Below are 22,274 nucleotides of genomic sequence, written 5' to 3' on the forward strand. Positions count from 1 at the left end.
AGGAGTAGCACCTTGGACATTCCTTACTTCCTAATCCAGGATTTTCTAGTCTTTTTCTTATCATGGAACTCATAAAAATGGATCTTTTAGACCACACTGTCAAGCAACTCATGACCAAGCAACTCATGGCCAGAAATGATCAACCTGGGGGTTCTGATACATCAGGTGCTACAGGGCAGTCCTGAGGACTGAGAGGACAATGTTCCAGGACGCCTATAATCCACAGTAGACATACTTACGTGAAGTGACACACCATTTGGAAAATTCCTCCCTAACTCTTTCCTTCTTTCTCCTCCCAAGTTCATAGCTCTCTCTTTTTAAGCAGTTCCCCATTCAGGGGTCATTCCTCCACACCCACCCTCGCTCTCTGTCCTTGAGATATATGTCTTCTCCAGATAGGACAATGAACTCCTCACTTTTCTTGAGTCCTGCAAAATCAGCCATTCTGGCTTCCACTAGTTCTTAGTGTATTTCTCTCATACAAGGATGTTCTTGGGAATGCAGGATGGGGAGGAATGAGTTTTGCCCCACTTCTGAGAATAGAAAAACACACTGTTTGCTTCTACTCTAATTCAAAGCTATTTTTTCCCTAAAAGCACCTAAAAATCAAAAACACCTCTGCTTCACAGAGAGCCTCTGAAGCATAGCAGCCTTCAGCATACTAACAGGGGATCTCTCAGGTGAAGGTTTATATCTACAAATAGCTATATCTGTAGCAGCAAACTCCTATGCAGCGCCTGCCTCTCACAGAGTTCACATGTATTACACACATCACACAGTGAGAAAGACAAAGTTTACTCAGACCTCACATATGCCTACAGAATGACTTGGAACATACGGACATCTAGGGTTCCCAGATGAATCCTATACCCACTCCTACTGACTGCAGATAGAAGCAATCCATGGTCCACATCAGGACCAATGTGGATACCACCAGGAGACAGTCTCCCACTCAGGTCTCTCCATATGAAAAACAGACCAGGAGAAAGTCAAACCTCAGACCCAAATACACACTCTTCCTATAACAGCAAACCACGCAATGGTCCCCATTAGGAATAGAGCCAAAACACAATGCACTATCCAGCAGAAACAAATGGGGCCCTGTTCCACAGAGGTCAAGGTTTAGTACAGAACGTGATAGCCACAAGGAGACTCATTTGGGCCATTGTTCATCATATAAGAAATCCTCACTCAGATTAGGGCCTGCGTATAATGCCCACTAATCAGTACCAAAGGTTGTTTTTCCAGCTCTCACCTATTGGACCTGCTGAGAACAGGACACATGGGTCCTTTCTGCTTCCATGAAACTCTGCTCCCTCAGGTCCTTGAACACTGCTCCTGTCTCTTCCTTCTTCTGAACACCCAGCTCTACTGCACCTCCATGAATGCTATTTTCTGAGCACTCAAAAAACTCCTCTAATGGGGCATGGTGCAGCATGCCTGTAATCACAGCATCTTGGGATATTGAGGCAGGAGGATAAAAAATTCAAGGCCAGCCTCAGCCACTTAGCAAGCCCTAAACAACTTAGCAAGACCTTGTCTCAAATTAAAAAAAAAAAAATTGGGCAGGGATGTGGCTCAGTAATAAAGCACCCCTGGGTTCAGTCCCCAGTACTGAACAAAAAGAGACTTTCCCTAAAGTCCCCTATGTCACACAACTTGCAGATGGCCTGTGAGCCTCTGCTCAGGTGTCCCCTTCGCAAGAAGCCTTAGTCCATCCCTCCCACAGCACCTGGACTTGCCCATCACAGTGTGACCAGGTGTTCCCGGGTGTCTGTCCACACCCCTCCAGATCCTACATCCTCAAGGGCAAGGCCCCTCTGTCACTCACCTCCCAAGCTCCCAGGACAGGGCACGGGGCCTGGCTCTGAGCCACAGCGCCATAAAACTGGGTGCCTTTCAAGCTGGAGGCCCCTGTGTTTGGAAGCACAGGGAACAGCAGGACCTGCACTTGGGGTTCCCGAGCTCCCATGCACAGGCAAGACAGGAGATTCAGGCCTTGCACGCTGCTGCAGAAAAGCCCTGGCAGAAGGCAGCAGGGGCCATCAAATCAGGCCTGCTCCCAGCAAGCGGCAGCGAGGGCCACCTCTAATAACCCCAAAGGGCTCAGTAAATGTGTGTTGAATCGGCTTACGCACGGTGGTGCAGACTTAGCCACTCTGAGAGGCATGAAGGGCCCTTGAACTCCTGCTGTTACTGAGGATAATTTGGCAGGCAGAGAGAGGGAGGCTGCCTGGGCGGCTTGCAGGAGAAGCACTCGGCGGCAGCTGGACTGGCAGTGATGGCCCTACAATTTCAGGTCAAGTGATGGCTTCTGGACATGGAGGCGAGCCAGGCCCCTCCCTGCAAGCCTAGGCAGGAGCACTCTCTGCTCTCTGTAGTCGGTGACCCGTGTTCCATCCCAGGGATGAGGGGTGGCTTCAGGGCGGCAACATTCCCAGCTTTCCTGGGACTGGGGAATTCCCCAGGGAGCCAGCCTTTCCAAAGTAAAAACCAGGACATTCCTGGGCACAGTGGGACACTTGGTCCCTTTAGGTGGTACTGGAGGGCATGCCAGTCTCAGGCAGGGCTCCCTCCCTTCCCTTCTGCTGTAGAGCAGAGGAAGTTTAGGAGGCCTTGGTCTGAGTTGTAGCCCAGCAAGATGCAGCCAGTGGGCCTGCATTTAGTTTTTTAAAATTTTTCTCTGGTACTGGAAATTCAACTCAGGGCTTCACACATGCGAGGCAATCCACTGAGCTATGTCCCCAACACATTTTTGAGACAAGGTCTCACTAAATTGCTGAGGCTGGCTTTGAACTTGTGATCTTCCTGCCTCAGCCTCTCAAGTAGCTGGGATTACAGGTCTGTGCCACCACAACTACCTGTGCATTCAGTTTTAATGGTGACTGCCTGAAATTGGCGTGGATTGGGCATTCTTGTGGGAGGGCTCACCTGAAGGGTTTGGTTGCAGCTGTGGTCGGGGCCTGTGCCTGGCAGGCACATTGTGCAGGTTAATGCTTGTATAAGGGCCTCTGCTCAGACCTTGTCTTTTGTGCAGGCAGCACATTGTTGAAGTATGTGAGAATCTTGGAATTAGACTGAGCTTATTGTCAAGGTTCTTATTAGCCCTTGTCCCTTGTCCCTTGTCCCCAAAGCAGGAAATATATTGTTTTGACTGTGGTTTTGTAACCATGGTTTTGAGGAGTTTCAAAACAGTTTGTACTAAATGTCATCATTATTTTATTTATTTCTAATTGTAAATAATTCACATAAAATTTATCATTTTGCCATTTTAATTGTGCAATTCAGTTGTTTTCAGGATAGTACCTATGTTGTACAACCATCATCACTAATTCCAGAACATTTTCATTATCATAAAAAGACACCTTCTGCTTCCCAACCTTCCCCATCTCCTCTCAACCATGAATTTACTCTATTTCACTTGGATTTACTATTTCATACATTTTACATAGATAAAATCATACCATACATAGCCTTATTTGACTGATTTCTTTCACTTAGCATAATGCTTTCAAGTTTAATCCATGCTGTAGCAAATATCAGTACTTTATTCCATTTATAGCACATTTTGTTTATCCATTCATCATTTGGTAGTCATCTGGATTGTTCCCACCTTTGCCATTATGAATAATGTTGCTATGAACATTAATAGACAAATTTTTTTTAATTTATTTTTTTTAGTTGTCAACATTTATTTATTTATTTATTTATATGTGGTGCTGAGAATCAAACCCAGTGCATCACACATGCTAAGTAAGCACTTTACCACTGAGCCCCTGGACAAGTTTTTATGTGAAAATAGATTTTCATTCTTCTGAAGTATATACATAGTGATGGAATTACTGGGTTGTGTGGGAACTCTATGTTTATTGTTTTGAGATATCTCAAAATAATTTTCTTTTCTTTTCTTTTGTCTTTCTTTCTTGATACCAGGGATGGAACCCAAAGACACCTAACCACTAAGCCACATCCACAACCCTTTTTGTTTTTTATTTTGAGACAAGAGTCTCATTAATTTGCTGAGGCTAGTCTCGAACTTCCTGCCTCAGCCTCCCCAGTGGCTAGGATTACGGCGTGTACCACTGTGCCCAGCTCAAAATAATTTTCTTAAGTAGTCGTACCATTTCACATTCCCACCAGCTATGTCTTAGTGTTCCTTTACTTCTTCATTCTTTTCAGTACTTTACTATTTTGTTTTTTTAAAATATAGCCATTCTAGTGGATTTGAACTAATATTTCATTTTGATTTTATTTTTATTTCCTTAATGACTAATGAGCATATTTTCAGGTCCTTAGCAGTCATTTGTGTATCTTGTTTGGAGAAATCACTTTTCAGATGCTTTGTTCATTTTTAAGTTGCTACATCTTTTTTCTTTTTCTGTCTCTCCCCCCTCCTTTTTTTTTGTTTGGTAGTGGGGATTTAACCCAGTGGTGCTTAACCACTGAGATAATTCCTATTCCTTTTGTTTTATTTATTTTTTAATTTTGAGACAGGGTCTCACTAATTTGCTGAGGATCTTGCCAAGTTACAAAGGATATCCTTGAACCTGTGATCTTCCTGCCTTAGACTCCCGAGACATTGGAATTACAGGTGTGCCTCACTGCACCTGGCTCCTATAGCATTTATTTTCTTTTTTCTTTTCTTTTCTTTTCTTTCTTTCTTTCTTTTTTTTTTTATTTTTCAGTGCTGGGGATTGAACCCAGGGCCTTGTGCTTGCAAGGCAAGCACTCTACCAACTGAGCTATATCCCCAGTCCCAGCATTTATTTTTCAATAATAGTGTATTAATAATTTCCACCTAGTTTCATTGCCCCACCTTCCCCCCACCCATACCAGGGCTCTGGAGTTGAACTTCTGTGGTTCCTGGTCTCAGAGTACACCCTGTGCATCCGGAAGAGGACAATTGGAGCTTGTACCTGGCCTCTCCAAGACCCCTTGCTGGGAGACAGTCTTTGCCTATGAAGCATATTCTTCTTACTTTCTTGCTGTGTTGTATTTTTCTCATTAGCTCTACATTTGTCAACACTGTCATATTGACATGACAATCTGTTTAATGACTTAACCTTAAAATAGGGAGTTGCGCCTGCTTGTTATTTGTTGCTTTTTGGAAACAGAAGGGTGGTAGAACCAAGCCACACCATCATGGTATGAAAAAACAGTCATGTGACATCTAGACGCAAGACATGCAGACATAAGAGAAGCCCAAGATTTGTCTGATTCTGAAGTTCATGCTTCATCTTTCTCTCCGCTGCCTTTCTATCTCTGTTCAGGATTTCTGTCACAAAAAAATCTTCCCATTTTAGAATCTCATCTCTCTTCTCTGAGCTGATGCTTGCCAGGATTTTTTTCTGCCTCTCTCCCTCTCTCTCTCTCCTTCTTCCTTTCCTCCCTTTTCCCCCAACCTGTTCCTTTCTGTATTCTCTTCTCTTTCTTTCTTTCCTTCCTTCCTTCTCTCTCTCTCTTTCTTTCTTTCATTCTTTTCCTTCCCCCTTCTTTCCCCTCCCCCATTCTTCTCTGCTATCCTTTCCTTTCTTCCTCCCTACAGAGCTACCATTGGAATTCTCCCATTATCTAGCTTGTCATCTTGCTGCCCTGAGTAAATTCCTCTCTTAACCCACTACTTCACAATATCATAGAAAAAATTGACCTTAAGATTCATATTTGCCTCCTGCTAGCAGCATTGGAGAACACTCCCTAACCTGCCCAATATGTACGTGATAGATAGGGTATGACAGCAAACCAAGACGCATGCCCATGGATCCCCTTACCTCCAAATTCTACTCTGCACTTTCTCTTCCTTGCCCTGTACCCCAGGAAGCAAACCCTGCCATGGTCATATTACATGAACTCCCTTGTCTACTGACTTCTGGATGGTTTTGGACAGTGACAAGTGACAGACACAGGCATGGGATTGGAGGGTGGGAAGAGAGAAAAGTCAGGGTATTTATTCTCCCTGATCCCTTCCTATCCAGCCATGGTTCTGGAAGGGGCAGGATTCCTCACTGGCCATAATGGCTATTAGGCATCCCTCTTCCACAACTCTCTCCCCAAGCGTTAGGAGTACTTTCCTCTTCTTAACACTTCTGAACAAGTGGTGGTAATGACTTTCTTCTGTTTGTAGTTTTGCCATCCCTTATTGTTTCCCTTATTCCTGTCTACATCCTCATTCAACTCATCCCAGATAAATCCTTTCAGTGTTACATGTGTTTCCTGTCAGGACCCTGCCTCATACAAGCAAGCCAAGGAGCTGCCCTAGAACTGTAGTTGAACAGTGCCATTTCCATTAAGATTGGGGCTCTCTACCCCCTCAGGTAAGCCATAGGTCCTGGAAAAATAGGCAAACACAAATCTGAAGTAAATATGCAAGAAGCATTGATTCTAACAAGGTTCTGGGATTTTTTATTTGTTTGTTTGTTTCATTTGTTTTTAAAAACAAGATGAAGCACCCAGACTTTGCTTAGGACTACGAGACACTAAACAAAAAGTATGGTACAGAATCACTATCCACTTGTGCTTGCCTCTGACCCAATGGTTAGTCTCAGGGGTCTCAAAGCCAGACTTCATGAGAACAAGCAATCTTATCCCAACCAGAAAGAGTGATAAATTGAGGTGCCATTTTGGTTTTTAGTAGGGTAATGTGAGTACTGGATGCTGCCTTTGGACTTGGCCATGGCCCTGCATTGTTCCCAAACCAGTTGTATGGTATCCTCCATGACCTCCTGGAATGACAAGAATCACCTAAGAAGATGACTACTCTGTCTCCTCCTTTGTGTTAATTGTTCCCATGGCTGGAATTCAACCATGTCTGGGCATGTGTTATGACTTAGAGGGGCAGTCAACTCAAAGATATTTATTTGCATCAGTATCAAATTGCATAGGGCACCTGTGTAACAGAAGTTTGAATGGGCACCTGGGGAGAGATGAAAATGAAGAGGATGGTACCTTATTTTTCATGGGTACTGATTTCCCTGCCTAGCCTTGGAGACACATATTTGAGCCCTAAGGAGAGACAGGCTGATGACAAAGTTTGATTGATTTGGTTCCCAGCTGAACAGTGATAGTGTGGGAGGGAGCTCTTCTCTAACACTTCAAAGTATGCAATTAAGGAGGGCACACCTTGTAGAGGTTGTTATGTGGAGGTAAGAAAAATTATTCAAAACTGTAAATAAGGCAAAAGGATGACCTTTCCATGTCATAGTGGAGCACTTAGAGGTAAAGATTATTTACCTTTCTAGGGAAACGCATCTTATTTGACTTGCCCACTTTCGTTCAATGCAAATGTTTCCTGGCCAATAAAAAAGCCCCAAAAGTAACAGTTGTATTTCCCTAAATTGTATTTAATTTGGTAATCTTATTCTAGAACTCTTTATTTCCGTATCTATATACACTTTCTTTTTAAATTAGTTAATTAGTTTATAGATAGGTGTACTTTTATCATATTGGCCAAGCAGGCTACCTGACTGGGATGTGGAAGGAGCAGAAGGTGGCCCGGATTCTGGCCTGTGGGGCTTCACTGGCTTGTGCGTGATGGAAAACTCGCCCACATAGTGGCTGACCATCTCAGGTTTAATCTCCACTTGGTTGAATGTCTTGCCATTATACACCTGGACCACATTGCCTACCAGCTACCAGCGGGTTCAAGTCCTGCAGGTGCACCTTCAACCATCTCAAATTTCTTCATGGGCGGTGCCTCATTCTTGGCCCTGCACAGGCGCTTCAGCATTGAGTGTTGGTTCTGCTGCAGGCTGCCTTTCAGTCACACGCTGCTGTGGCACTGGGCATTGCAGCAGATATCCTAGTACATGATCAGCAGCGGGTCAAGGTCCATGCTACTGTGGATTAACTTGCAGAAGGTCCATTTCTTTTTCTGCTCCCCTCTTCTTGACTCCTCCTTGCAAGCAAATTATTATTATTTTAATTATACATATTTATGGGACACAGTGTGATAATTTCCATACATGTATACAATGAATGCACTGTCTTTCAAATTTTCCCTTGACCAGCTTACGACACTGCCACTCCCTCATTAATGAATTAAGTACTTTTTTTTTTCAGTGCTGGGGAATCAGACTCAGGGCCTTGTGCCTGCTAGGCAAACTCTATACCACTGAGCTACACATCCCCATCCCAAGTTAACTACAACGTGTATATGTGGTCCCTCTATATTTTATATGAGTCACATTTTTAACTTTCTAAAAATTTACTTTTTTCATTACTGGGAATCAAACCCACTTTGCCACTGAGTTACATTCCCTTGTCCTTTGTCCTTTTTTTTTTTTTTTTTTGGTGCTGGTGATGGAACCCAGGACCTCAGGTATATTAGGCAAGCACTCTACCATTGAGCTACAACCCAAGCCCAGTCCCTTCTATTTTGAGAAAAGGTCTCAGTAAATTGCTGAGGCTGGCCTCTAACTTTCAATCATTCTGCCTTGGCCTCCTGAATAGCTGAGATTAGAGGCCTGTACCACTGTGAATGACTAGCTAAAAATTAAACTTTGACAGTGGACACTGGCAGCTGGGGCAACAGTGAGACATTATGGTATTTTATTGAGCAATGGATACCAATGAGGGAGTTGAAACAGGTGGGAGAATAATGGATACTGCATCCTAAGTAGAGCTGACAGGTTCATGAGGACATTAGAAACACCTCCTAGGGACTCCCAGACATAACATGGTGAAACAAATATTCTACCCAAGATTCCTGGTTTGATCTTGACTGCAAAAGGCAAAAGGAAATCAGAAAAGGGGGCCTGTCCAAATTTCACTAAGAATATCACAAAACTTCTTAAAGAAAAGTTCTGCTTGGATATCTTTTTACCAACTCTAACTCAGTATATCCAAAATTGAACTTATTTTATTTTTCCTCAAACTTACTACTCTCATATTCCCTACCTTACTGAGTGGCACCTCTGCTTACCCCATCTTCCAAGTCAAAAATTGGAAAGACATCCTGGACTCTTCTTTCTTCTCCATCCTTTATATGTAATCAGTATCCAAGTCTTACTAATTCTTTTTTATTTTCAGTATTGGGTACTGAGTCCAGGGACACTCTACTATTGAACAACATCCCCAGACCTTCACTTTTTATTTTGAGAGAGTGTCTTGCTAAGTTGCCAGGCTGGCCTTAAAATTGTGATCCTCCTGCCTCAGCCTCCCATCACTGGGATTATAGGAGTGCACCACCACACCTGTCTTTTTAAAAATTGATGCTTATAATTATACATAATAGTGGGCTTTGTTGTTACATATTCATGCATGCACATCTGAAGCTATGCTGGATGTATCACAGGATTGAGCAAATGAGTAATTGTGTTGTTGTAGTTGGTGGTGTTCTCACTGTGGAGGAAGGGACATATAAATATGAAATAAGGAAGGGTAGGAGAGAACTGTGAGGATGAATTGTAACAATGTAAACTCTTTATTTCTGAAATATGTACATATGTGTGTATACATGCTTATGTGTTCGTGTGTATATATACATGTATACATTTATTTCCTAGCTCTGTCTACTGAAAAGGCCCAGAGGCAATGACATCCCAGTAGCAATGAGCATGACTAATGCTCAGATCTTGGTCACTAATACTATTTCCCCACTAAAAGGAAGAAAGGCACCTCAGAATACTGGCCAGCTTCGGGCCTAGGGCAGTGTAGAGGGGAAAGCAACCTGGGTCATCTTTCAATATCATCAAGTCAGGAAATGTTCTAAGAACAGTGAGGGAAAGCCCTGCGCCATGGTACATGCGTGCAGAACCAGCTACTCAGGGGGCTGAAGCAGGAGCATTTCTTGAGCACATGAGTTCCACATGTGGAACAGTACAGGAAGACCCTGTCTCAGAAAACAGCTGCAGTAACTGGGCACAGTGGTGCACATCTGTAATCCCAGAGGCTGGGGAGGTTGAGGCAGGAGGATTGCAAGTTCAAAGCCAGCCTCAGCATCTTAGAAAGGCCCTAAGCAACTTAGCAAATCCCTGCCTCAAAATAAAAAGTAAAAAGGGCTGGGGATGTGACTCAGTGGTTAAGCACCCCTGAGTTCAATCCTGATACCAAACAAACAAACGGTTGCAACAGCAACAGAAACAAACCTGTGAGGGTATGTCATAAGTATGCAGGAGCCAGCTTTAAGGAGCCTCTCCCATTGGTCAATTTTGGTAATATTTGAACACCAAAATAAATAATTACAGTGATGAATTATAAATCAATTAAAAATATAAATCCATAGACAATCAATCAATAAGGGAGGAGAGAAGTTTCTTGCTTAAAGTGGAACATCAAGTGCCAAATGATTAATGCAGTGATAATTCTGTAGTAGGAAAGTCAGTTTTGTAAGTATCTTAGTAGCTACTTAACTTTTTAAGTCATAAACTTGAATAAAATGGCAATTATTTTCACCATAAAAATTGGATCAGGCAACAATTATCAAAGGATACTAAATCTAGGGTTTTTTTTTCAGGGAGAATTTTTTTATGAGGAGGATATTTGCACTGTTTTAAAGTGGTTCCCTTACAGAATTGCTTATTGCTTTCAAAGAAGAGAAAAATAGTAATTATACAATAGAAAAATCTGACAATCTCTTGAACAGGTAATCAAAATTAACTCTACCTGAATACACGACCAGTGAAACTCTTCATCTTGTACAACCACAAGAATGGGATCCTAATTAGAACAAGTTATACTCCATGTATGTATAATGTCATACTACACTCTACTGTCATGTATATCTAAAAAGAACAAATAAAGTAATTGATACAAAAAATTAACATTGCCAATGAACAACAGGCAAACATTATGTTCCTCCAGCAATGATACACTGAGAAGGACTCAACATCACCCACGGAAGCTTCCAGTCCAGAAAACATGCCTTTATATACATGCAATGGAATATTACTTAACCTTAAAAAATAAAGAAATTCTGACTCATGCTACAACATGGATGAACCTTGAAGGCATTATGCAAAGTGAACTAACCAGACATATACACACAATAAAGTCAAATATTGCATGATTCCACTTAAATGAGGTACCTAAAATAGTCAAATTTGTGGAGAAAGGAAAAAGGTGGTTACCAAGGCTAAGAAGAAGGGGTAATGGGAAGCTATTGTTAACCCATTTTATCCCATCATCTCAGATGTGGAACACTTATAAAAACTTAAATATAGTACACAATATATAACATATGTTATATAATGTTTATATAATAAAAGGAAGAATATAATTATAATGTAATAACTATAATAATGTTAATATAATAATATATAAACTCAATTATTATATCAAACCTATTTTAATTTGTGTGTGTGTGTACGTGTATACTGGTGATTGAACCCAGGGGCACATTACTATTGAGCTGTAACCCCAGCCATTTTTATTTTTTATTTTGAGATAGGGTCTCACTGTATTGCTGAGGTTGGCCTTAAACCTGAATCCTCCTGTTTCAGCCTCCCAAGTTCCTGGGCTTACAGGAATGTACCACCACGCCCAGCTTGTTTTATCATATTCTTTAGAAAATATACCTTTGAATTTTTAGGGGGAAGGGCCATGATATATGATACACTCTAATGGTCGACAGAAAATATATAGATACATAGAGAAAAAGAGAAAGCACACAAATGACAAATTTCATGGGATAAAAAATTAATAAATGGGCTGGGTGCAATGGTGCACACTTGTAATACAAGTGACTAAGGAAACTGAGACAGGAGAATGGCAACTTAGAGGCCAGCCTCAGCAATTTAGCAAGGTCCCAGGCAATTTGGCAAGACCCTGTCCCAAAATAAAAAAAATAAAATGGCCAGGGATGTGGTTCAATGGCAAAGCCCCTCTGGGTTCAATCCTCAATATGCCCCTCTAAAAAATTAACAAGTGAACCTGGGTCAAGTGTACAAAGGTGTCCTTTAAACTATTCTTTTTTTTTTTTTTGGTACTGGGAATTGAACTCAGGGGCACTGAGTCACATCCCCAGCCCTTTTTATATTTTATTTTGAGACAGGGTCTCACTAAATTGCTGAGACTGGCTTTGAACTTGTGATCCTCCTTCCTCAATAGGCTATGAGGATTACAGGTGTGTGCCACTGCACCTGGCCTCCTTTATACTATTCTTATTCTGGCACTCTTTGTGTAAATTTGAAATTGTCTGCAAATAAAATGTTAAAAAAACAAGACAAAACATTAATACCTTCACAAGTATACTTATATTATATTGTTACTATGGCTCCACTAGTCTGTGAGCAATCACAGACATGGATTTTGTCTTATTCCTCATTGCCAGGGCCTGAGTGTGGGAGAGTGCTTTCACAGGACAAGACACGTAGTGTGTGTGTTTTGAATGTTTGCTGATTGACCAGAAACATCCAAAAATGAATACCTCACAGAAGATTACTGATGAGGATTATTTCCTGGGTGATAGGTTAGATAAGGGTTCAGGTATGCTAAGGAATTTCTGCAGGTGCACCTACTAACAACATTTATAGGTCTCTGGATGTAATTGCCTCAGGGACTCATTCGATATTACAGGCCCATCCTTGCAGAAGCATGTATCCTGGATTCCTGAGCTCTGAATATGTTGAGGGTTTCCTAAAGTCCAAACAATTTGGTGCGGGCTGTGTTGAAATTTACCATCTCCTGTTATCTCTGTAATTGAGCAGACACCTTGAGCACTCCCACACAACCTTCACAAAATGATATGATTTTTAAGCCACAAAGAGGTCATGTGATTCCCTGAGAAAGATATCCAGGTGAGTGCCTGACTCGTTATGTTTGCCTATAATTAAGAGAATGACTCACAAGTAATCCATGATGGTTAATTGTTACTACTGCTTATAACTTTTTTCATCCATTCATTAAATAAAAAAAAATTTGCTGAGTATCTAGTGTTTGAGGGATACAGTTCTGATCCACGAGGACACATCAGTGAATAAAATAGGTAAGTCTCTATTCTCACAGTCTAGTGAGCGAGACAGACATTACACAAGTAAGCATGTCAGAGATCACCTTTGTAAAACTCAACATTTTAGAAAAGATATTAGAGATTCCTGGACTTATGACTCAATGTTCCTGGATATGATTTCTTTTTATCTTTTTTTGGTGGGGTGAAGGGCACTGGGGATTGAATCCAGGGCCTTGCACATACTAAACACACACTCTACTCCTGAGTTATATCTCAGTCCTATGGATATGATTTTTTAGGAAGTTTGGATGCATCCATTTTATGTTTTCACAGCATTGTTATTTAGCCTTTCCATATATCTCTTCCTTGAATTGAAAGTTAATGACTTGTCATTAGTAGAAATAATAGAATTAATTTTCTAGAATTTTTTTCAACAATACAAGAAGGAACCCTATATCAGTTACTGTCCAGCAGGAACAGATAGCACTCTCATTTTTTTAAAAAAGCATTTAATAAAGCAACTATTTACAACATTTGGGTAGGATGTAGAAAAGCCACAGGTGATAATTGCAGAATGTGGGACTAACAAAGTAGGAGGCTGTAAACACCCTTCTACCTGAGGCAGCAAAGGAAGGGGGTGGTTTCTTGCACCTGCCTGAGGGACAACAAGTGACATGTGGAACTATGACCTTCAATTGAGGGGAACAGCCAGTCATTCAGTCTACAGAAACAACTCAGGTAAAAAAGTCATGGAAAGATGCACCTTAACTTCATTCTCCTCTATTCCTACAAATTCATTCTCTCTCTCTCTCTCTCTCTCTCTCTCTCTCTCTCTCTCTCTCTCTCTCTCTCTCTCTCTCTCTCTCTCTCTCTCTCTCCCCCCCCCACCCCCTTTATCAGGGATTGACCCCCAGGGGCAGTAAGTTGATGAGGGCCTTGCTAAGTTGCTGAGACTAGCCTCAAACTTGTGATCCTCCTGTCTGTGTCCTGAGTCACTGGGATTACAGGTGTGCAAGACCACACCCAGCTATCCCTGAAAATTCTTGCCATTTCTCCCCACTGGTCAAGCTCAACTGGAAACCATTGGCAATGGAGCTCAGAGATAAAAGTGTATACAGGTCAGCCTCCCAGAGTACAGAGATTCAGAATACTAAGTCAAACTAGGGGAGTGAACCAATAAAGGACATGCAGCACAGTCCCCTGTTATCCTTTCCTCTTTTTTCAGTTCAACCAAGTCCTTGACTTGTTTACCTCAATCTATTTTACAGTGTATTTTCTGGCCTCTTAAATAATTTCTCATGTAAAACTGAAGATCATCCTTGGAAATTAATTCTTGCCACTGCTTCTTACTTGTGACTTCTGGCTTCCTACTACCCTCACCACTTTGACTAAGATGTTTAAATCTGTTCTGGGTAACTGTGTCCAGTTCAGCAAGCACTCTGTAACATGATTCGAACAAAGACCCACATAACAAGTGTCCCTGCTCTATTCGTTTTGACCCTATGAGTGGTAACTGGATGTCACAGAGTGAGGAAATCACTGGTTTGGTGCCAGGTGCAGTGGCATATGCCTGTTATCCCAGTGGTTCAGGAAAAGGAGCAGGAAGATCACAAGTTCAAAGCCAGCCTCAGCAATTCAGTGTGAGGCCCTAAGCAATCTAGCAAGACCCTGTCTCTAAATAAAATATAAAAAGGGACTGGTGATGTGACTCAGTGGTTAAGCACCCCTGGGTTCAATCCCTGGTACCAAAGGGAAAAAAAAGGAAAGAAAAGAAAAGAAAGCACTCATTTGTGGCAGAATAATAGCTCAGTCATAATTCTGGTTCTGTTTATTTCCATTCCCTTCTCTTGCCTTGCAACCACACTCATGAATAGATTAAGATCACTAAGAGCAAAGACACTGAACACCAAACAACCAAGTTCAAAGTATACCTCATCAGAGAAGGGATGAAAATGATTGGGGAGACTACTTGAACTTGAAGAACTAGAATTTCTTGCCCTTGCTGGGTGATGAAATTTTTAAAAGACAAGAATGAGATCCTAATTAGAATAATTTATATTCCATGTATGTAAAATATGTCAAAAATATACCCTACTGTCATGTATACCTAAGAAGAACAAATAAAAATAAATAATTTTTTAAAACACAAATTTTTAAAAGAAAAAAAAAAGCAGACTACTTCAGAGTTCTGGCATATATGGGAAAGATGAACTCTTAATTTCAAAATAGTGAGTATCCCTGAGCGAGAAGGGAAATAGAGGGAACTGCAGAGGGAGATTAAATATTTTATTTCTTGTTTCTTCTTTTTTTAAGTGCTGGTGTTTGAATACACAACATCATGCATGCTAGACAAGTGTTCTACCGCTGGACCACATCCCCAGCCCTTATTTTATTTCTTAATAATTGAAACTCCAAAACAGATATAAGGATATGCCAGAATTTAGCAATAGTGATTAGTGGGGTTAAACAAGAAATTAAATTAAACAAGAAATTTTTTTGTACTTTTTTTTTCTTTTTTCATGGTATGAGGGATTTAACCCAGAGATGCTCAACCACTGAGCTATATCCCAACTCTTTTTATTTTTTATTTTGATACAAGGTCTTGATAAGTTGCTGAGGCTGTCCTCAAACTTAAGATCCTCCTGCCTCAGCTCCCAAGTACCTGGGATTATAGGTGCACACCACTGCACCAAGTTCTTTGTACTTTTTCATTTATGGAGAGTACAGATGAAGAGAGGCAAACATCACAGATATTACCTAGCAAAGCATACAGGATGTAAAGAATAATACAATTATCTGTCTGCAAGATTTTAAGTGGTGTTCAGTTCAGTGACAAGCTGAGGTCTCCTGGTACTCTGGAATCACGATGACACTAGCTGTGTGAAGGTTGTATGAAGTCAGCAGTCCTAGCCTTCCTCTACAAGGAAGATGGTTCCCAATAAGTAGGGGCCAGTCTGTGGAGCCAGCTTACCTGGGTAACATCCTGATTCTAGTGGTTACTGACTGTGTCACTTCACCTGTCTGCATCTCAATTTCCCCATGTGTAAAATGTGATAAGAACATTAACCTATGTCAAAGGGTTGTTGTGACCACAGGTTAAATTTTATGCTATTTGATGTGTTTTTCTCCCAGATTAGCTGAACAAATGGGAGCAGTCCTTTGGCACAGGAATTAGCAAACTTTTTCTAGGAAAGTTCTGTTAGTAACATTTAAGGCTTTGCAGGTCATATAATCCCTGTTCCAAATACTCAACACTCATGACATAGTGAAGAAAGCAGCCATAGACAATACATAAACAAATGAACACTGTTGTTCCACTAAAACTGTATTCATAAAACCATGCAGCAAGCTCATGAGCTGCAGTGTGCCAGCCTTTTGTCTGACATGTCAAATGCTTGGATATTCCACTTACCTCTTAGGATGGTGGCAGTCTAGACTATTTGGAATGGGTGGCACATATTCCTAGATTCCTTAACAAATACTACATTGTGCCTCCCTTACAAAAAAAGAAATAAGAGACAGAGAAATTTTGCTGGGTGTAGTGGTGCATGCTTGTAACACAGGTACTAATGAGGCTGAGGCAGGAGGATGACAAATTCATGGCCAGTCTCAGCAACTTATTGAGACTCTGCCTCAAAATAAAGAATAGAAAAATCTGGGGATGTAGCTCAGTGATTAAGTACCTCTGGGTTCAATCCCCAGAGCCAAAAAAAAGAAGAGAAAAGAAACAAAGAAATTTTGAGCTTGGCAGGTGTCAGGTGTGCCTGTAGTCTCAGCACTTAAGAGGCTGAGGCAGGAGGATTTCTTGAGCCCAGACACAAGGCTAAGCTGAGCAAAATACTGACATCTCATCAATCAATCAATCAATAAAATATTTTGTTTCCTTAATACATGCTCAGTGTCCCATCTCCACAAGTGCTGATCACCTAATCAGATTCTGCTTGTGATGCTCCAGTTGCATCACCCACCTCAGTTCCCCACTGGAAGGCTCTCTTTAGTTGCACCATCACTACTGGAGAACATATGATATCTTTGTTGACACATGGGGAGCCTCTAACTAGGGCAGTCAAACCTTGCTCAGAATTTAGGGTGCATAGCTCACACAAATTCTATCATAGATAATAACATTATCTATGATAATCAGCCATTAGGTAGGGGCCAGACACACACCTTGAGAAGACCACTGTCTAGCAAGGGCCAGGTAAAAATCTACCACATACCACTGTGCCAGGGGTTAGTCATGGTCTGTCTTGTAATCTCTCACATTTTCTCAGGAGACATTACCAGCAAGGATGACATCATGGTACAATATTACTGCCAGAGATATGACCCACATACCTGCCTACAGAGTACTTCCCAGACCAGTTCATGACCAGAGCAGGGTTTATGGCCAACCCTCAGTTAGATATATTGAAAGAGTTGCCCTCAGATTCTGGATCCTGCCTCCACTGAGAGGGCAGGCTTTTCTGAGACCAGGATGTGAATATCTCCCAACTCAACAAACCCTGACACTGATTTGATGCAGGGCTGAGCATATACCAATGCCTAATACAGTCCATAGTACATACCCATACCAAGATTAGAGACTCCTGGCTGGTGGTATAGCACAGTGGTGGAACACTTGCCTTGCACATGTGAGTTGCGGGTTCAATTCTCAGCACCACATAAAAATAAACAAAAATGAAGGTATTGCATCCACCTACAACAACAACAACAACAACAACAAAATGATTCAGTACTCCCCAAGACATTCTTGAGTTACATGAAACCCCAGCTCAAGACCACAAAGAATGGTTTCAGTTCAGTCTCTGGCTCTTATGATTATACCTGCCAAGTACTGTCCCCAAACCACAGCTGAGACCAAATCCCTTTAGGGAAGTCCTCCAGAAATGGGTCCAAACCATGCTACTCCAGGCAGCCTCCATTAGAATTGAATGTGGGCCAATAAACCCATCTTGCTGGGCTACAACTCAGACCAAGGCCTCCTAAACTTCCTCTGCTCTACAGCAGAAGGGAAGGGAGGGAGCCCTGCCTGAGACTGGCATGCCCTCCAGTACCACCTAAAGGGACCAAGTGTCCCACTGTGCCCAGGAATGTCCTGGTTTTTACTTTGGAAAGGCTGGCTCCCTGGGGAATTCCCCAGTCCCAGGAAAGCTGGGAATGTTGCCGCCCTGAAGCCACCCCTCATCCCTGGGATGGAACACGGGTCACCGACTACAGAGAGCAGAGAGTGCTCCTGCCTAGGCTTGCAGGGAGGGGCCTGGCTCGCCTCCATGTCCAGAAGCCATCACTTGACCTGAAATTGTAGGGCCATCACTGCCAGTCCAGCTGCCGCCGAGTGCTTCTCCTGCAAGCCGCCCAGGCAGCCTCCCTCTCTCTGCCTGCCAAATTATCCTCAGTAACAGCAGGAGTTCAAGGGCCCTTCATGCCTCTCAGAGTGGCTAAGTCTGCACCACCGTGCGTAAGCCGATTCAACACACATTTACTGAGCCCTTTGGGGTTATTAGAGGTGGCCCTCGCTGCCGCTTGCTGGGAGCAGGCCTGATTTGATGGCCCCTGCTGCCTTCTGCCAGGGCTTTTCTGCAGCAGCGTGCAAGGCCTGAATCTCCTGTCTTGCCTGTGCATGGGAGCTCGGGAACCCCAAGTGCAGGTCCTGCTGTTCCCTGTGCTTCCAAACACAGGGGCCTCCAGCTTGAAAGGCACCCAGTTTTATGGCGCTGTGGCTCAGAGCCAGGCCCCGTGCCCTGTCCTGGGAGCTTGGGAGGTGAGTGACAGAGGGGCCTTGCCCTTGAGGATGTAGGATCTGGAGGGGTGTGGACAGACACCCGGGAACACCTGGTCACACTGTGATGGGCAAGTCCAGGTGCTGTGGGAGGGATTGACTAAGGCTTCTTGCGAAGGGCTCACAGGCCACCTGCAAGTTGTATGACATAGGGGGCTTTCGGGAAGGTCTTGGAAAGGCCCAGAGAATAGCACCCATGTGGGCACAGAACAACAGAAGGGGTGTTCACAAGAGGGAAGTGACAGGAGCAGAGTCTGGGAATCAGAGGAAGAGAGTTTCATGGAGGCAGGAGGGAACCACGTGTCTCATCCCCAACAGGTCCAGTATATGAGGGGTGGAAAAGCAACCTTTGGATGTGACCATTGGTAATCTCAGGAGAGGTGTTTCACAGGCAAAGCATGATGACAGAGGCCAACTAACCAGGTAGAGTGGTGCATGGGAAGTCAAGAGGTAGAGAGAAGGGCTTCAGACTGCTCTCAAACGAGCTTGACTCTGACATGAATAGAAATAGAAAGAGGGTTTAGGATGGAAGAAATGTGGCAGGTTGTAAGAGAGAAGTTAAGGGAGGCCACAGTACAAAAGAAATGAGTGAAGAATGGAGAGAGAGAAGAGAGTGTTCTGTATGGGGGTTTGGTCCAGGTATACTGCATGGTGGTAAGAGTAAAAAGGTCACAGGTTGAACAAATTCTCAGTCATTATTCTGAGCAGCTGAGAACACTGAAGCCCTATTCAGAGAAAACATCCCTGGCTGTCTCAGTCTGCTTGAGCAGTCGCATGTGTACAGATCCTGGTCTAAATATGTATATTCTTGTGCCTTGTTGGGTAGGGTTACAGGAAGATCACTGTCCTGCAGGGACTTATTTTAGCTGTTGGAACCATTATCATGTTCTGTTCTGCCAAGTAAGTAGTGGCATGGGTTATGGCTAAAGGTGACTCAAGGTTTGATGAGGCCTAATCTATGTCCAACTCTGAGTGGGGAGGCCCTTATCATAGAGTCTTTAGTAATGGTCCAGATATGACTCATGGTTCTCGACATGCCTAATGGCAGTGTGGACTGAGCCCTATAACCTCTGAAATTGCATTATCTGTACTAAATGATCACTTACCTAGGTTCTGTCCTAGGGAGGAATCTGTTCTTAGGGGGCAGATCAATGATCTGATCACCCCATCTATCCAGGGATATGCTAAATAGAGATATTTCCATGACTCTGGTTTTGGGAAGGACTGTGTTTATTAAGTTGTGTAGGTCCTGGTTTGGTGGGGGCTATCTCCACATGTGTGAAGCATTGGTATGATAAGGAAAGAATGGCTGATGAAGGAGGATCACAAGTTTGAGGCCAGCCTCAGCCTCCCAAGTTGTTGGGATTATGGATGTGCACCACTGCACCCAGCCAGATTTCAATTTTGATATATACAATTTAATAGTTATAAACCCCTGAGAGTTGTTTCCTGACAGGCTAAGCGCAAGTATAGTTATCAGTCCTAATCAGGAAGGACTTTCTGGTATGGTATTCAGTGGTGATATATAAAACCACTTTTCTGTATAATGTTTTTTTTCTCTTGGTTGGCTAAGAAATTATCTACAATATAGCCTCATTAGGAAAGGTCTACTCTGATGAGTGATGGAAGGGTTCTGGACTATTGCTCTCGATATGGGGCTCCAGCTGGTTTATTAAATGATGGGATATGTGTCCCTGTTCTCTGCTTTGAACATTCATTCTGTAGAATACTGAGATTTGGAGAAAGTACTTAAGGGTTTCTAGTCCTTGTACTAACCTTCCTATCAGATGCTGAAGCAAGTCTGTGTATGGCCATGCTAAAGAGTGGTATGGCTATTGTTCTTGTTTGAATTCAAATCTGTCCTCTGGTATATTGTTTGTATGACTTACTCATACAGTATGACTTACTTTGTATGACTTACTCATACAGTTCTGGCCTGGTAGAGGGCTATTTCATGGAAAATTTTAAAGATACATGGGTAGAAGCCTGGTTCTATGGTAAGAGCTCTCATGATTTTCTGAAGAATGTGTGGGTACGAGCAGCAAGCTCTGAGTAAGGTTCTGTTAAGGTACATTGAAGGTTTTTTGTTTAGTTGTTTTTTGTTTGTTTGTTTTTGAACCACATATTGAACCCAGGGGAGCTTAACTACTGAGCCACTTCCCCCACCCTTTTTTTTATTTTGAGACAGGGTCTTGATAAATTGCTCAGGACCTCACCCTAGTTGCTGAGGCTGGCTTTGAACTTGCAATCCTCCTGCCTTAGCTTCCTGAGCCACTGGGAGAACAGGTATGTGCCACCACCACCAGTGTACATTGAAGGTTAACAAATTTAGGCTGTCACAAGATATGGCTGTCTCCACATGTTTTGAGAGACAAAAGGTATACATACTGTGGTCAGCACATGAGCTTTTACTTAGATTTGCTGAGTAGTGGTAGGGCTACTACATGAGCTGCATGACATTGTATTGACTAGAGATAGGATACAGTGCCAGAGCAGTGCTAAAAGTTGAATGGCAGGCTGGGGATATAGCTTAGTTGGTAGAGTGCTTGCCTCACATGCACAAGGCCCTGGGTTCAATCCCCAGCACCACAAAAAAACAATCACACACAAGGCTAATTTTCTACATTAGCCTTGGTCTGAGTTTGGGTGAGGGTAATTTTTTTTTTTCCTTGATGTTTTGTCTTTTTCTTTTTGGTTTGGTGGTGTAGGATTGAACCCAGGCCCTCATACTTGCTAGGCAAGCACTTTATTACTGAGCTACACCCCCAGTCCCAGCCTTGTGAATTTTGAAGCAGTTATATAGTTACAGACCCAGCTCAGGAAGTATGGCTGAGTGGTGGCAGGATATGGGTGCCTGTCTAGGGGGGTGCTACATTTTCCATCAGCAGTACAACCAAGCTGCTCCCTTCCACACCCTCAATTTCTGCTGGAACAGCATAACTCACTCCTCAAAAGAGCAGGCCCATCCTGAAGCAACTATGGTTTGTAAAAACCCAGAAAACTATGCTGGACACGAGAATTGACATAAGAGGGTTTATTAAGCAAATAGAGTGTCTCCCTGCAGAGTAAGAGAGAAAATGAGAGAAGAGAAAGGGCGCACACGCAGGAGAGAGAGAAATGAAGGAGGCAGCATGAAAGCAAGGAGGAGAGAGAGAAGCATGAAAGTGAGGAGAGGAGAAGAAAGAAAGTGTGAGAAAAAGATGGCGTGGAAGCTATCCTTAAGCAGTGGAATCCCGCAGGCTAACAGGGGACCAATAACGGAGGATACTTGCAAGCTGACTGATGAACCAATAGCTAACTACTGACAAGTCGTTGGGAGGTGGGGAAATGAATGCAGTGGAAAGGGTGGGGGAGCAGCTTTATATTATATGGTTTCTACACACAATGCTTGACTCTTCCCACATCAGTCACATCAGTAGCTTCAACTTGCAGGCTGAGGGGTCCTCCCAAACATTTGTTGTGCCCAGATCCTATGAAATCTGGACAACAAACATAGCAATGAACCTTTCCTTTCTCTGCTGTCTTTAACTCTTTGCCTTTCTTCTTGAACTTTTCTTACCAGTGTCTCCCGTCATCCCCAGTGGTAGTCTCAGAAGCTCAGAGTACACT

This window comes from Sciurus carolinensis, chromosome X (genome assembly GCF_902686445.1).
Source record: "Sciurus carolinensis chromosome X, mSciCar1.2, whole genome shotgun sequence".
Taxonomy (NCBI): domain Eukaryota; kingdom Metazoa; phylum Chordata; class Mammalia; order Rodentia; family Sciuridae; genus Sciurus; species Sciurus carolinensis.